This window comes from Nannospalax galili, unplaced genomic scaffold, assembly GCF_000622305.1.
Source record: "Nannospalax galili isolate Female #2095 unplaced genomic scaffold, S.galili_v1.0 scaffold875, whole genome shotgun sequence".
Taxonomy (NCBI): Eukaryota; Metazoa; Chordata; class Mammalia; order Rodentia; family Spalacidae; genus Nannospalax; species Nannospalax galili.
In genome coordinates, this window is record NW_008337059.1 from 4,351,091 (window position 1) to 4,366,218 (window position 15,128).

The window sequence follows — 15,128 nt, forward strand, 5'->3', positions numbered from 1 at the left end:
TGGAGAGAAGGTGGTTGAGTTTATATAGAGAGTTGAATGGAGTAAAAGAATCTGGAGAGAAGTGTTCCCAGAGGGAGCAGTAAGTGAAAAGCAAAGCCTTTGACGTAGGCTGCACTTGGCATGATGGAGGAGCAGGAAGGTGGCTAGTTTGGCTGGACTTCAGCGGGAGGTGGTTTAGGGAGGAAGAGTGATATCAAATGAGATCGGGGTGTAGGTGGGAACAAGATGGTATAGGCCATGATAAACAGTTTGGGTTTTACTCTGAGTGATTTTTGTATAAGAGTTGATGTGATCTTGTGCTTTAAAATCATTCTTTTGGGTCCTGAATGAATAATAGACTTTGCAGGCAACAGGACTTTTAGCTTAACTTTTGGGAGACCCTGTCAGTTGTCCAGACAAAGGACAGAGGTGTGGCTTGGACTACAGAGAGATGTTAACTGTCCAGGCCTCAGGGTATGCTTTGAAGATACCTTCATTGTGGGGTATGAGCAAATAGAAGACTCAAAGATAAGTCTAGAAGTTTTGACTGGATAAGTGACGTCACCATTTATTGAGATGGGGGAACTAGGAGGGAGCTTAGCTGGACATGGTGGCAGACCCTTTTAATCCCAGCATTTGGGAGACAGAGGCAGGTGAATTTTTGTGAGTTTGAGGCCAGCCTGGTATACATAGCAAGTTCCAGGCCAGCCTGGGCTACATAATGAGAGAGACACCGTCTCAAAAATCAATAAATAAATAAAAATAGGGATCTCAAAAGTTTGATTTGAGGGATAAGAATAGCTCAGTTGGTAGAATGCTTGCCTAGCATGCACAAAACCCTGGGTTTGATTCCCAGCATAAATTTAATCCTAATACTTGAGAGGTAGAGGCAGGAGGATCAGAACTTGAAGGTCAATCTCAGCTGCATAGTGAGTTAGAAGCCAACCTGGGCCTATTAGACCCTATTTCAAGAAAAGTTTTGTTTGAGGGCTGGGCATGGTAGTACATACCTTTAATCCCAGCACTCAGAAGGCAGAGGCCTGTGGATCTTTGTGAGTTCAAGAACAGTTTTGTCTACATAGTGAGTTCTAGGTCAGCCAGGGCTACATAGTGAGACCCTATCTCCAAAAAAAAAAAAAAAAAGTTTTGTTTGAGCCGTATGACATTTGAGATATCCATTCAGCATTGTTATAAAGATGTAATGTTGGCTGGGGCTGGAAAAGCTATCTGTGAAGCTATCTGTTTAAAACTGGTATGGGATGAGATCATCTAGAGGGAAAAAAATGTGTAGGATTTTGACAAAGAAGGAAGGCAAAGGGTAAATTTTCCAAATAAAATCCTTAAGAAGTAAATTAAGGATGGTGAGATGGCTCAGAGGATAAAAGCACTTGCTGCCAAGTGTGACAACCTGAGTTTGATCCTTGAGACCCACCTGGTGGAAGGAGATAATCAATTCCCGAAAATTGTCCTCTGACCTCCACAGGTGCACCGTGGCTTGTACACACGGGTGTTCACATGTGCACATGCGCATGCTTGCACACATACAATAAATGTAATAATTCTAAAAGAAGTAAAGTAAGACATATGCAAAGGAATATGGTATGGTTCAACTTTATATAAAGATGAATTATACAAATGAGCTAATATGGTCTAAAAGTCATAATAAGTCCTTACCTTATATAAAAAGTTTTAAATACTCTTACTTACCAAAGCAAGAAAATTTGTTTTAGAGTTGTACAATTTAAAATCTGGTCTGTTGAGAGAATGATAAGCTGCATTTGTACAGGTGGCACATGCTGTGGTTTGGCTGCCAAGCGGAACAACCCGTGTCCTTTGCCAGTCACCTGTAAACTGATTGTTCTTTCATGGGCTGACACTTCCACAAGCTGTTTTTGTGACTAAGTTTAATTCACTGTTCGTGCACTTCAGGCTTTTTCATTCTATAATTATATTATCTAAGAGTGATGAACAGAAGGTTCCCTAAATGCAAAACATGCCTGAATGTCAGTAATTTTTCACTGAAAGATGTGATAAAATTCTCTGCTGAAGTTGGGGCTGGAGAGATGGCGGTTAAGAACACTGACTGCTTTTGCAAAGGTCCGGGTTCAATTTCCAGTACCCACATGACAGCTAACAACTGTCTGTAACTCCGGTTCCAGGGGATCTGATGCCCTTTTCTGGCCTTGGGCATTGCATGCACACGGTATACTTACATGCGGACAAAACACTCATACACATAAAATGATTTTAAAAAATAGTAGTATTGGGTCAATGAGATGGCTTAGCTGATAGAAGCTCTTGTTATGTAAGCCTGACAACCTGAGTTCAAGCCTTGAAACGCACCTGAGGGTGGAAGACCACTGACTCCACAGAGCTGTCCTCTGACACCCACACAATTCAAGTGCACACACAATAATAATAAATAAAATAAAAAAATTTAAAGTAGTACCTTTTTTCAGTTAAAAAAAGAGGAAGGGGGAGAGAGAGAGAGAGAAGAGAAGAGAAGAGAAGAGAAGAGAAGAGAAGAGAAGAGAAGAGAAGAGAAGAAGAGAAGAGAGAGAGAGACTGAGAGCTGTGGGAATTTGTAGACCATTCAGGAAGAAGGTCTCAGAGGAGCAGTTCAAGGCAGTGGAGTTTCTTTTTACCTGTGCCTCTTTTTACTTTAAGGTTTTTGCAGTGTGTATTCTTTTAGGAAGGATAATGATAGCATCCCTTTTGATTGCAATTGATGATCTGGAGAGTTTAAGTTCTGTTATCTTTTGATCTATAACTGTTCTAGTTTTGTCTTGACTGAAGTCATTGCCTGCTCACCTGCCCATTTGGTCTTTAAGTCTATCACCAACCCAGGACTAGGGTTCTTTCATTTGAGTTTCAAAGTTTTACATGTCTGGGGATATGTCCATCGGACCAATTCCTTCCCTTCTTTCTCTTTTTTATTTCTGAAAAGATATAAGGCTGTTTCTAGTCAGTATTTTATTTAAAGGCGTTAGGTGAACAAGGATTTCTGGTTACCCATAATCTGGTTTACAGATTAAGCCATTTCAGATGAACATCTCCACACCCTTTAGAACCAAATTTTAGTGTGGAACAGAACCTGAGGTCCAGAATTCATTGTAGCCAATCATTTCTAACTTCAGAGTTCAGGCAAATTAAAACACAACCCAAACTCACTTCCAGGCCTTGTGGTGGCTCAGGGGTTAAGAGAACTTGTTGCACATCCAGGAGGATCTGAGTTCGGATCCCAGTACTCATAACAAGCTGGGGTTGGTCTCATGCAGCACTGAGGGGTGGGACAGAGATAGGAGGATTGCTGGGGCTTGCTGGCTGCCAGGCTGGCTGAAAAAACATGAGTTCTAGGTTCAGGGAGAGACCCTGTCTCAAAGACCTGTGCATGCACCTGTACACAATGTATACATACACCCCCCCCCCGACAATCTCCACTATGTAGGAAAATGCTCAAAATTAAACTTGCAGAAGTTGTAACATCTGAATTGAGGTGGAACTTGTTGTCTAGAGCCCATGGTGCTGATCACACCTTTCTGTGAGGAGGGTGTATCATTGGGCAGTTTCTACAGTGTCTTGTGCAGAAGCATCTCTGGGGCTGCCACTTTGTTTTATTACCAGAGGTTCTATTAGCTACTTTCTGGCTAAAGTTCATTTTGTGCAGCATTGATGTTCTTAGATATTGATGTTTTTCTAAGAGATTTACACATCTGATTTCACACTTTTTAAACAAGCACAAAATTATGTCACATTTGCTGACCACGTGTCAAAACAAGATATTTTTCTCTATTCCACCTAATGACTATTGTGAGTACAGATAGAATGGAACATACTTCTTGTCTTTCCTTTTTTCCCCCTAGTTTGGAGAAGTAAACATTAGGTTGTTCTTGAGGTTGTCACTAAAACAGAGAGATTGACATCATCCCTACTGATGAGTGCACGTCATACGGCAAAATCATTCCAGTTGTTCAGGGACTGATTTAGACAGGCACCATCTGATGCTGATGGCACAGCAGGGCCCTTATCCCTCGGTTTCCTTGTCAACAGAGATGACTCACTCAGTGTCCCTCACTCAAAGACAATAGCTGTGCTCTGCTGATCATGACGTGGTTAAATAAAAAGTAGTTTTTGCAGTGGTATGCTTGAAAATATATGCATTATTTGTGCTTATTGAATTTATATAATTCAACTTTTGTTGTCATGATTGATTAGGTTGGTTCTTGGACCTTTTGGAGAAGGCTCATGAATCCCTTTAAGATGTGTGTATGTGTGTGTGTATTAATTTTTTTATCATTTTATGTGTATGAGTATATTGCCTGCATGCATGAAAGTGCACCCATGTCATGCAGTGCCCATGGAGGTCAGAAGAGGGCATTGGATCCCCTGGAACTGGAGTCATGGGCAGTTGTTAGCAGCCATGTGGGTGCTGGGAATCAAATCTGGGTCCTCTGCAAGAGCAGTCAGTGCTCTTAACTGCTGAGTCATCTCTCTCCAGCCCCTGTGTATGTACATATATGATTTGAACATAGAACACTTACACATTTCCAGGAGGTGACACTCACTCAGTTACACATAGTCACACACGCAGCCATCTTCTGATAGTTCTGTGTGGCAGGCACCCACTCTAAGAGCACTTTTCTGATTAGATGGAGCAAGATGGGAGAACACAGCTGTGCTGAAGGCAGCCTCACTTCAGTGCAATTTGTAGCTTCCAGAACTGTCCTGACATGGACTCAAAACCGGAAGTAGTCTTATATAAGTCTCTGCTGTAGATTTACCTTCATTCCTTTTGTTTTCTGAGAGCTAATTTCAGCCCCCACACCGCCCCTCCAGGTTCATTTATTCCCTCTTCAGTCCCTTCTCCAGTCAAGAGAAAAGCTTTTTTACATGTATATGCTTTAAATTATGTGGAGAGTCAACCTTTATTTTCCAGTGGAGGATATGGCTCCCTGGGGCCCTCACCTTTGCAGCATGTGGTCCTCTGAGGCACCTGCAGACTAGCTGTCCACAAGCCCCAGCATTTTCAAAGTTTTTGAAATTGAGGCTAGATTGTTAACAATCAGAAATTTTCACAATTTGATTTTTTTAGCTACTTGTGAAGCAGGAACACCTGCAAGCGGTGGGTTCTTGTGTTTGTTTCCATCCTTGTACCTCGTATGGGTGACCCGTTTGGACTCTTCAGCTAGGCTTTTGTAACCCCTGATTTAATCAAGGGATCTTTACGGTCAACAAAACATTTCTCTCTCTCTCTTTCAATAGGAAAACTAAATTAAAAATAATAGGGGCAAAGCAATTGGAGCAGGAGAGTGAATTGCATTTTTTTTCTTTAAAGAGATCTGTGTATTTCTAACTGAAAAGCAAGCAAACAGTAATATAATATTCTTAGTATTCTTTGCAAATATGAAGTCATTATATTAGTTTCAAAACATATAATGTACTCTTTATAATGTGGTTTGTTCACATAATTACCATATTGGGAACATTTGTACAAATTTACTAATTATATTTGCTCTTAAATAGTCCTAGCTTTTTCTTTTTTGTATCAGTGAACTACTGAACTTGAAAAAGCTGACTATGTCTTAGACCTTTTTCTCTTTCTATAATACACAGACACAGCTATAAAACTGGCATTACAAGTTACCAACTTGCCACCCAATATTTATGGGGTACAGTTTGACATGTATGATAATCAGGATCAAGGTGACTGGCTATCTGTCACCTCTGGTGACATTTCCTTGCACTGGGAACATTCAAAAGCTCTAGTAGGTACTTTCAAACATTCAAGTAATTGTTGTCAACTGTAGTTATTCTATTGTTATAGAACCTAGAAGTTTTCCTTTTCCCCAGCTGTACTCAGTACCTATTGCTGTTACCAACATTTAAATTTATTTCTATATGTGTGTATTGTATGCATTATTTTTTTTGCAGTACTAGGAACTGAACCCAGGGCCTCTTGCATGTAGAGCAAACACTTTACCACTGGGCTAAACCCTAACCCTTGCCAATGTTTTAATAAGACGTTGGGTTGTTGGTTTTTCTGGAGCCCTGTACCTTCAACAGTGTTTAGTAGGTTATAGAAAAGGGAGTTTACAATCACAAGAAAAAGTAACAAATCTAGCCATAAACCTAAATGACCATGTAGACGTAATCTAAACCATTTGAGGTTTATGAACTATCCTGGACAACAGTTGTTTTTTTTTTTTTTAATTTTTAAATTCTCTTCTGATATTTCCTCTTCCTCCCAGATGGTCTTACAAACTTCTGAAAATGAAATACTAGTCAGGATGGAAGCAGCATCTCAGCCCTTTCTGTTTTTAGCTCCTACTTTGGGATAAGAGCTCACCAGACTCTTGGTATGCTGGGTAGGGCATGGGGAAACTGGGATCCTCACCTTTAGCATATGCCAAGCCCTGACTTCCACCTACCCTAGAATCACCAGCTGCCCCTTTAGGGTTCCTCTGCTTCTGATAGAAAAAACAAGATTCTGAAAGTTCAGAGTGCCACTGTTTATTTACATGCAGCACCCACTCAGAGCTGGGGTGAGTTCTGGGAAACCTGGGACTCTGGCGGCCTAGCAGAGCAGAGTCCACTGGAGAAGGCTCCTAATTCCTCATTTATTCTGCATGGCTATCTGTAGTAAATGCAAGGAAGAACTAAGTAGTGAGTTCCTGCCTGCCAACTTGTGATGTAACCCTTTACTATCACTCCAGGGAAATTCTGTGGCAGATGGCACAGGAGTGAATCAGACAGAAGGGCTTTTAGCTCCCTGGCATTGTGTATAGATCTATCAGTCTACATACTCACCCATGTTAATGGTGCTCATGAGACTTGGACCAGCTAGTTTTTGAATGTTTACAGTCTGGGTTGATACTTTTTCTTTATTTCTTTGTGACAGATCAAAGCCAGTTGTATACCACCTATTGGTCACGATGAGTCAAAAGTGTCAGGGCCGAAAAAGAAATGGTAGCGAGGCTTTAGCAAAACAAACTTAAATATTATAGTACATGCTCAACACAGGATAGTGAACACGGATTGCTGAAGGTATTACAAAGCGGGCCTGTGGCCTGTATCACTAGTCCTGAGCTGAGAGCACTTAAAGCATGGGGAAGTGTACACACACACACACACACACCCTATATAAACACACAATAGGGCTTGAATAATAGCTCAGGCAGTAGAGTGCTTGCAAGAATTTGAGCTCTAGCTCAGAACCACTAAGAACCCATGTAAGAAATACTAGGCGTGCTAGTGTGTGCATGTAATCCCTAGGGAGACAGAGACAAGTGGATCCTTGGGGCTCAGTGGCTAGCCAGCCTAGCCTACTTGCCAAGTTTTAGTGTAGTGAGAGAGACTGTTTCAAAAATACCAAGGTAGGCCAGGCGTGGTAGCGCAGAGGCAGGCAGATCTTTGTGAGTTCAAGGCCAGCCTGGTCTACATAGTGAGCTCCAGGACAGCTGGAGCTACAAGGAGACCCTGTCTCAAAAACAAAGACAGAAAAAAAAAAAAAAAAACCAAGGTAGATGACTGAGCTTGTCCTCTGGCTCCTCCCTGTATTTGCACATGCCACAAAACACATTATTGTGTGCTACATATGGAATATAGTGTGTATATTTTATACTAAATATATATTGTTAGTTTAGGGGCTCATTTGCAAAGTAATAGGCACTAAAATGACTCAGTACCTCTTGAGTTGCCATTAAATGGGCTGTGCGTAGGAGCAAATGAGAGGCCAGAAATCAGGGCTTGCAAAGTCCTGGCCATTGTGTTTTAGAAAGGATCTGCTTGGCAGAATTCTAGACCACATTCCTGGTTCACATACCCAGTGATGCTGTATATGTTTCAACTCTTAAACTACCTCTCAACATTAAATTTATTGATTTGTTCACTAGTTTATTCAGCCAACATTTAGACTAGCAAGTAGTATTTGTACAACTTGTAAGTACGCTAGTTTCAGAGCCTAGTTACATATGTGGGAAAACCCTACATCATTTGTTGTCCTTAGTTTTTGTTTTCGTTTTTATTTTTCAAGACAGGATCTCATGTAGTCCAGGCTGGTCCCCAACTTACTATCTTACTATGTAACCAAAGATGACCTTCAATTCCTGATCTTCTGCCTCCTATCTAGACATCAAGCCTACATTATTTCTCCTTTCTTTCTTTCTTTCTTTCTTTCTTTCTTTCTTTCTTTCTTTCTTTCTTCCTTCCTTCCTTCCTTCCTTCCTTCCTTCTTTCTTTTCCTTCCTTCCTTCCTTCCTTCCTCTTCCTTCCTTCTTTCCTTCCTTCCTTTCTTTTTTCTGTTTTATGAGTGTATTGCGTGTGTGTGTGTGTGTGTGTGTGTGTGTGTGTGTGTAAGTGCACCTGTGTCATGCACTGCCCGAGGAGGTCAGAAGGAGGTGTTGGATCCCCTGGAACTGGAGTTATGGACGGTTGTTAGCCACCATATGGGTGCTGGGAATTGAATCCGGGTCTTCTACAAGAGCAGTCAGTGCTCTTAACCACTGAGCCATCTCTCCAGCCCTATTTTTATTTCTTAATAAGGTTTTTCCCTTGTACCGTCTTTGGAACTTGTGAGCAGAGACACGTATGGCTTCATCTGGACCATTTAGGAAGGAGCTTGGGACAGGTTGGCAGGAGTGTTGCCAGGAAAATATTGCTGGACATTCGTTCCCAAGAGCAGAAGAGGTAGGAATTGTCTACTGAGTGTCAAAGTGCAGTGGGTGGGATGTGGTTGTGGCTTTAAGGAACATGGAAACTCTTTGGAACAGCTGGCATGGGTTGGGCACCATGAACTGAATAAGAGCTGAAAGCAAGGCCTGCTGGGAAGAGGAAGCCTCCGTGTCATCACGTGCAGTGTGGCTGTGGAGGGAGTCAGTGGAGCTAAATGAAACTTGGTAACTTTTAAAGTACAGGCCTGGTGGGCAGGAGCTAGATATTTGCTGGGCTGTTGATGTAAGTACAGTTGGTATAAGAGCTGTTCTGACCCTGCGAAGTGGCTGCGTAGGGAGTTTCGAGGTGAACAGTGGGAGAGGTGAGGGGCTGAGGGATCTGGGCAGTTGCTCTTTTTAGTATGGCTGGTACAGCCCTTCATCTCTTAGGACTCCTCTCAGCATTTGTCATATTGTGCCATTCTTGAGTTCTTTTGAATGTGCTGTTCCTCTGTGCCTTTGCTTCAGCCCAGATAAGCTATTCTGGTCACCCCTTTCTTCCTTTCCTTTGGCCTACTTACTTCCTACTTCAAGTTCTGGCTTATGCATCACTCTTGGGAAGTTGCTTCCCATTGTTCCTTGCTCTGTTCTCCCAACCCTTCACCCTGTGCACAAACGTCTACACTGTAGAGCCTGCTTCTTGGTCCCTGGTATTTGTGGGAAGGTTCCTTGAATGCAAGACTATCCTTAGTACCTAACAGAACAGTTGTCACACAGGTATTTGGCACATGCTCACTGGGTGGATGTGTTCATGCTTCACTGCAGGATTGGAAGTGTAACTGAATGTTAGAGCTTCAAGAGACTGTCTAGTCTAAGTCATTCATTTTATTAATTGTGTGTGTGTGTCTGTGTCTGTGTGACTATACACATGAGTGCAGTGCCCAAGGAGGCCAGAACAGGGTGTTGGATCCCCTGGAGCTTGATGTGGTTTCTGGGAACCAAACAAACTTGGGTCCTCTGCAAGAGCTCTTAACCCCTGAACCTTTTCTCCAGCCCCATAACTTAATCATTTTATGGTTTACAGAGATCTACATCTGTCTGCTCTGATGTCACACAGCTTGCTCCAGGCAGAGCAAGGACTCATATTCACCGCCTCTGGTTCCTAGTGCACAATGCCATAAGGGTTTCCAAATGTGTTTGTAAGTATGTGAAGATGGCATCTTTCTGCCTCTGCTTAGTGCGAGGCTATCGTAACTATTCATAGAGTTATGGCATTAATTTTTCTCGTGGGGAGGAAAACAGTATCCTGACAACGCAAAGAGCTTTTCCTCTGCCTGGTGCCAGGTTTACAACTGCCCTTACCTCACTGCTTCCCCTTCCCTTTCCGGGTTTGTCCTAGTTTATCTTTGGGCAGGATAAGTCTCAGCAACCGTTTCTAAGTAAATAAAGGGATTGCACATTCAGGGTTTGTGGTGTCAAATATTTGGTGCTTTTTGCTTTCACCTGTTCTGGTCACTCTCACTGCTACTCTGTTCTCCAATTGCTCACCTTTCGCTTGCTTTGAAAACTAGTAGTGCATAGTGGAAGTTTTATCTGGCGGCCCATAGAACTACGGAAGCCTTAGGAGAGGAGACAGCGGGGCACACTTTGTGTAAACTCATCTGTGCCAGTGCATCTGCTGGTTTCCAGACTCATCTCTGGAGAATGGGATGCAAGATGGGTGTCTAGAAATGCTGGCTTATCTATTTTCCACCTCCAAAACGATTTCAAAGCTTCTGGGCAATGCGACTTTAGCAATGTTCTGTCTAGGGTTAAATCTGCAGCTTGAGGGTGAGGGGTGGCTCCATGGATGACGGAGTTTTGTGAGGTCAGTTCCAGCTCCTTTCAGCTCATCTCAGCTCTCCCCATCACCCTTGTACTCAGGGTCAATCTAGGACTGAACATTGGGGGTAGGTGACTGGTTTGAACCTTGGGCTCTTCTGTTAACTCATCAAATAGTATATGACTAAAACTGCCCATTTTTGGAAAAGGATTCGGAAGACGAGAAGCTTCAAGGCCTTCACTTCTTTCACTTCTTTTTTTTTTTTTTCCTTGTCTTTTTTTGACACATGGTCTCGCTGTAGCCCCAGCTGGCCTGAAACTTATTATGTAGACCAGGCTGACTTTGAACACACAGAGATCTGCCTGCATCTCCCTCCAGAGTGTCGGAATTAAAGGTTTGTGCCACCATGCCTGCCTTCTTTTTGTTTTTTTGAGAAAGGGTCTTATACTGTATCCCAGGCTGACCCATAGCTCATGTAGCCCAGGCTGGCCTGGAACTCCAATCCTCTTGCCTCAGCTTTCAGAGTACTGGGATTGTAGGCCTGAGACGCCAAGCCTGGCTGCCTTTCACTTTTTAAGGAGCTCTGCAGCATTGTTTCCCCTGGTGTGCTCTCTCTCTCTCTTTCTCTCTCCTTTTCTTTAAAGTTAGAACTACATGATGTACAGTGTCCCTTTAGCCCTCAGGATTTAGAAATCCCATGGCTTGGAACAAGTCCAGTGCCTTTGGTTTGCAGGATTTCTGAAGCTACTTTGGACCTTGTTGGCTTCTAGCCACGTGGGAGTGCCTGGCCCTCCCTGGGTTGGTCTTGAGTTCCAGGCATTGAGCTGGAAGTGCATCAGCCAAGGATTTGGGCTGTGTCAGGAAGGTTCCTGATTTGCTATATTCTCCATTTGGTATCTGCTTATTGCCAGATGTCCCCTTCTTTGGAGAAAATAACTCCAAAGATGCCTGTCTGACTGATTAGCTAAGAAGGAGCTCTGGCCAGGCATTTCCATTCAGAAATTTTGGCTTGTCAGTCACAGGTCACTGGGTGAGCAGGGTGTCACCAAATTTAAAAGTGTTCCTGATATTCCCCTTCCCCTCTAGCCTGCAGGAGCCTGTGGTTTAGAGAATGACAGTCTAGAATCTGGAGACAGACCAGCTTTGATTCTAAGGTCTTAACACATAGTGACAGGGCTGTGACCTGAAGGGCTGTCCTAGGTGGTACCTTCCTTGGGGCCCAGCCTCTAGTTCTCCTCCAGGCATCTGTAAATTTTATGTGTGATTACAGGAAGCCGTGTTTATGGATGGGAGAGTTAGAAGGGGCCCTGGAGGCAAAGGTATCCTTAGAACTGTGTTGGAATTCTATCCTGAAGCTCTCTAAGGACCATGATAAGCATCTCAGTGCCAAGACATTACTGTTCCTTATGGTAAACCCTTCAGATTCTTGGTTTGTGTGGGACAAGTAGTCAATGAAAATACTCATCGCTCCCCAGTTTGTCCTGCAATATGTAGTCTTTATATGCATTCGTCTTCAATTTTATCATACTTGGTTTGATTTATTTTATAACCTGTGAAGACCTTTAACAATCCATCTCTTGGCATCTAACAGGATAGTGAGCCCTCCCTCATTTTGTTGCCTCTAGGCACAGGCTGTTCACCAAAATGTGTTCACAAGGATATGGTGGCTCAAGTGAAGCTATTTAGACTCATCTGAAGTATTGGTCTAATAAGACTAATCTTAAAAGGCAACTGATTAACTTGATACTTGTTCATAGTGAACCTGTGTCAGTTTGTGGCCATCAGTGTTTTCTTCTCTTAGATATTCATCTATTTAATTCTCTAGGTTAGAACTTTTCTGAATATTGATGTCAAATTTGTTGATGTATGCTTCTAGAACCTTCTTTTTGTTAATTATTTAGTTCCTTGTCTTTCAGTGGCACACTTCTTCCCAGAGATTTCTGGAGGATTGCTGTCAGTGATTCATCAGTGGCAGTTTTGAGTTCTTTTAATGTCATCTATGTGATTCATCTAAGCCTAACAACCTAACATTACTTAAAGCAGCTGTGGCTCTCCAAGCTGCACGTCTGTCTTCTACCTCAGTTACTCTTACCAGGTTGTCGCTTCCAGAAAGATCCTTCTTGTAGGTGGAAGAAGATGGAAATAGCACGACAGGTTTCCTTGTAATATTATATTAGTCAACTCAAGCGGGCATGCTACCTTTTCTTCTTGCCCTGATTACAGCTTTGAAACTGTAACAATGGAGATTTGGGAAGATGGCTCATTTGGTAAAGTGCTTGACTTGCAAAATGAGGACCTGAGTTCTAGCCCCAGAACCCACATAAAAAGCCAGGTGAACTGGAAGTGCTTGTAATCGTAGCACAGAGACAAGTGGATACTTGGGGCCAGCTAGCTAGTCAGCCTAGCCTACTTGGTGAGTTCTAGGCAAGTGAGAAAGATGCAGTCTCAAAACACAACACAGCACAGCGGATGACACCTGAGGAACAAAACCTGAAATTGTCCTCTGGGGCTTATACACAATTCCCCCACCCCACGTCAACAACCAAATAAAAACAATATCTTTGTCTCCTGAAGGTTATTCATAGCTCATCTCAGGCCTTAGCTTTTCAGATAGCATTCTGGCCAAACTGCTTTGCTCGGCTTCTACTCTGTGCCCTTTCTTGTGGCCCAGAACACAAATAGAATGTTCCATTGATAGAAGTGCTTTGTAGCTGTTTAAAGAGCGATCTGATTTTCCCAGTTCTTAATCTCCCCACCCTCTTTGAACCAAAGAGTTTTTCTTCAAGCTTAGATAACCTTGAATTCCCCATTTGACCACCCAAGAACTTTGGTTCTTAACTTCCTCTTCTCTCTAGACCTGTGACTGGCTCCCTGGGCTGCCTGGTACAACTGTTCAGGGTGAGGTAATGACTTTCCACAGGATTCAACCCTGCTGACCGCCCAGAACTTTCCTTTCCTCTCACCCTTACTCCCTAAGTGAACTTCAGGAGTCCCACTCAGGGTTGGTCTGGACTGGTCCACCAGGATTGAACTTTCTTGGAACATCTGGGCCTCTCAGTGAGCTGAAGCATAGGCCCAAGGCCTCAGGGCCCCCAGGTCAAAAGTCAAAGGAAAGAGCTGGTCAGGCATGGGGTGAATAGGAGTTAGAACATTTGGGGAAGGGAGGAGACAGGGAGGTTGGAAAGTCTGTAGTGACTCTGAAAACCCTTAGACCTGCAGGCCAGTCTCCCAAGCAGCCAACTGGTCTGCTGTTCTGCAGCTTGGGACAGCGCCCTTTCCTGCTCTGGTCCCTGGAAGTGTCTTGCATTTTCTTATTTCAGACTTGTCATTCCTATAGAGAAAACACCTCAACTCTGTTGTTACAGAGTTAGAATCATTAAGACTCAGGCTGTATTGAAATTTATCTTTTTGCTGTCTATGGAAGAGGATTTAAAGAGGCAAAATCACAGTGAGGGATGTTTGATTTAAGGAAAGCTTTTTAAAGAATCCACTTTAGGAATGTGCATTTGCATACAAACAATGAGAGTGCTAATTAAAATGATTCTCACATAGTCATTTCAGCAGTGCGGAGACTGCTGCTTGGCAACACTTATGGAGTGACAGGAGAGCACTTGGAAAATAATCTTGTTCCATCGTCTAATCAGCTAAGACATATGCGAGGTACTGCGCTAGAATCACTGGGGGCGGTGGTGGAAGTTGAGGGTCTAAAACCTAATACTTGCCTTCTAGGGTGATACAGGACACAGTGGGAGAGTCAGGGAGTTCCTCAGAAGATGAAAGCTTGGTAGGAATGAAAGGTTGGAAAAATGTCTCACCTAGTGAGATGGGCCACACGTGTTTGTAGTGCCTGAGAAATTGCTTGCGTTCTGCCCCCAGAGCTGTTGCCCCTCCAAACTGAGTCCTCTAATTCCTTTTGGAAGCTATAACCCAGTCTTTAAAGTATTTCTGTTATCATCATCCTTACTGGCATCAGCTATTACCGGGCACCTGCTGTTTGTGGCTGGCTTTGCCTTTGCCTTGGGGAGTATGGGACAGGCTGATGTAGGCTTGAACTGAAAACCCTTTCAGCCCCTTGCTACCTTATCTTTAAAAAAATAGTATTTTCAAGACACCGAGTCTGGAGCTTATAAATGTTCCTGGACTGAAATTTGTTAACTGTGGTTGAGAGTGCACAGTCTGAAGTCACATGGCCTCAGTTTTACAACCTGGCTCCCAGCCATTTGTCAGCTTTGTGATCTTGGCTTATGACTGACCTCTGAGCCTCATTTTCCTCATTTGTGAAATTGGGATTGATATGAGGGTATTTCTACCATAATGCGAACATAACAATAATAGTAGACTGTACAGTGTAGCGTACAGTAGCATATAACCCATAGTCAGACTGCTAAAGTTCAGATTCCATTAGTGGCTGTGTAACCCCAGGAGAGTTACTGAACACCTCTGGGTCTTATTTTTCTTATCTGTGAAAAAAGGAATAACTAGTAGTACCCTTATCTGAGGGTTGGTAAAAGTGAGAATTATAAAGCACCTGAGCCTGTCATGACAAAACATTATATAAATGTTTGCTGAAACTTACAACTATACAAAACATGCATAGTATATTTCATTTTGGTTCTTATAGAATTCCTGAGAGGTTTGACCCTGGGCAAATATTACTCTCAGCCCTGAAGTCCAGTATT

The 15,128-nt window shown here is 42.9% G+C and overlaps 1 protein-coding gene across 10 annotated transcripts in view; it reads left to right on the forward strand.

Annotated features, from left to right (window-relative positions):
• Sorbs1 (sorbin and SH3 domain containing 1) overlaps nucleotides 1–15,128 on the forward strand; it is a 240,625-nt gene that overhangs the window by 67,238 nt on the left and 158,259 nt on the right. The window lies entirely within an intron of this gene.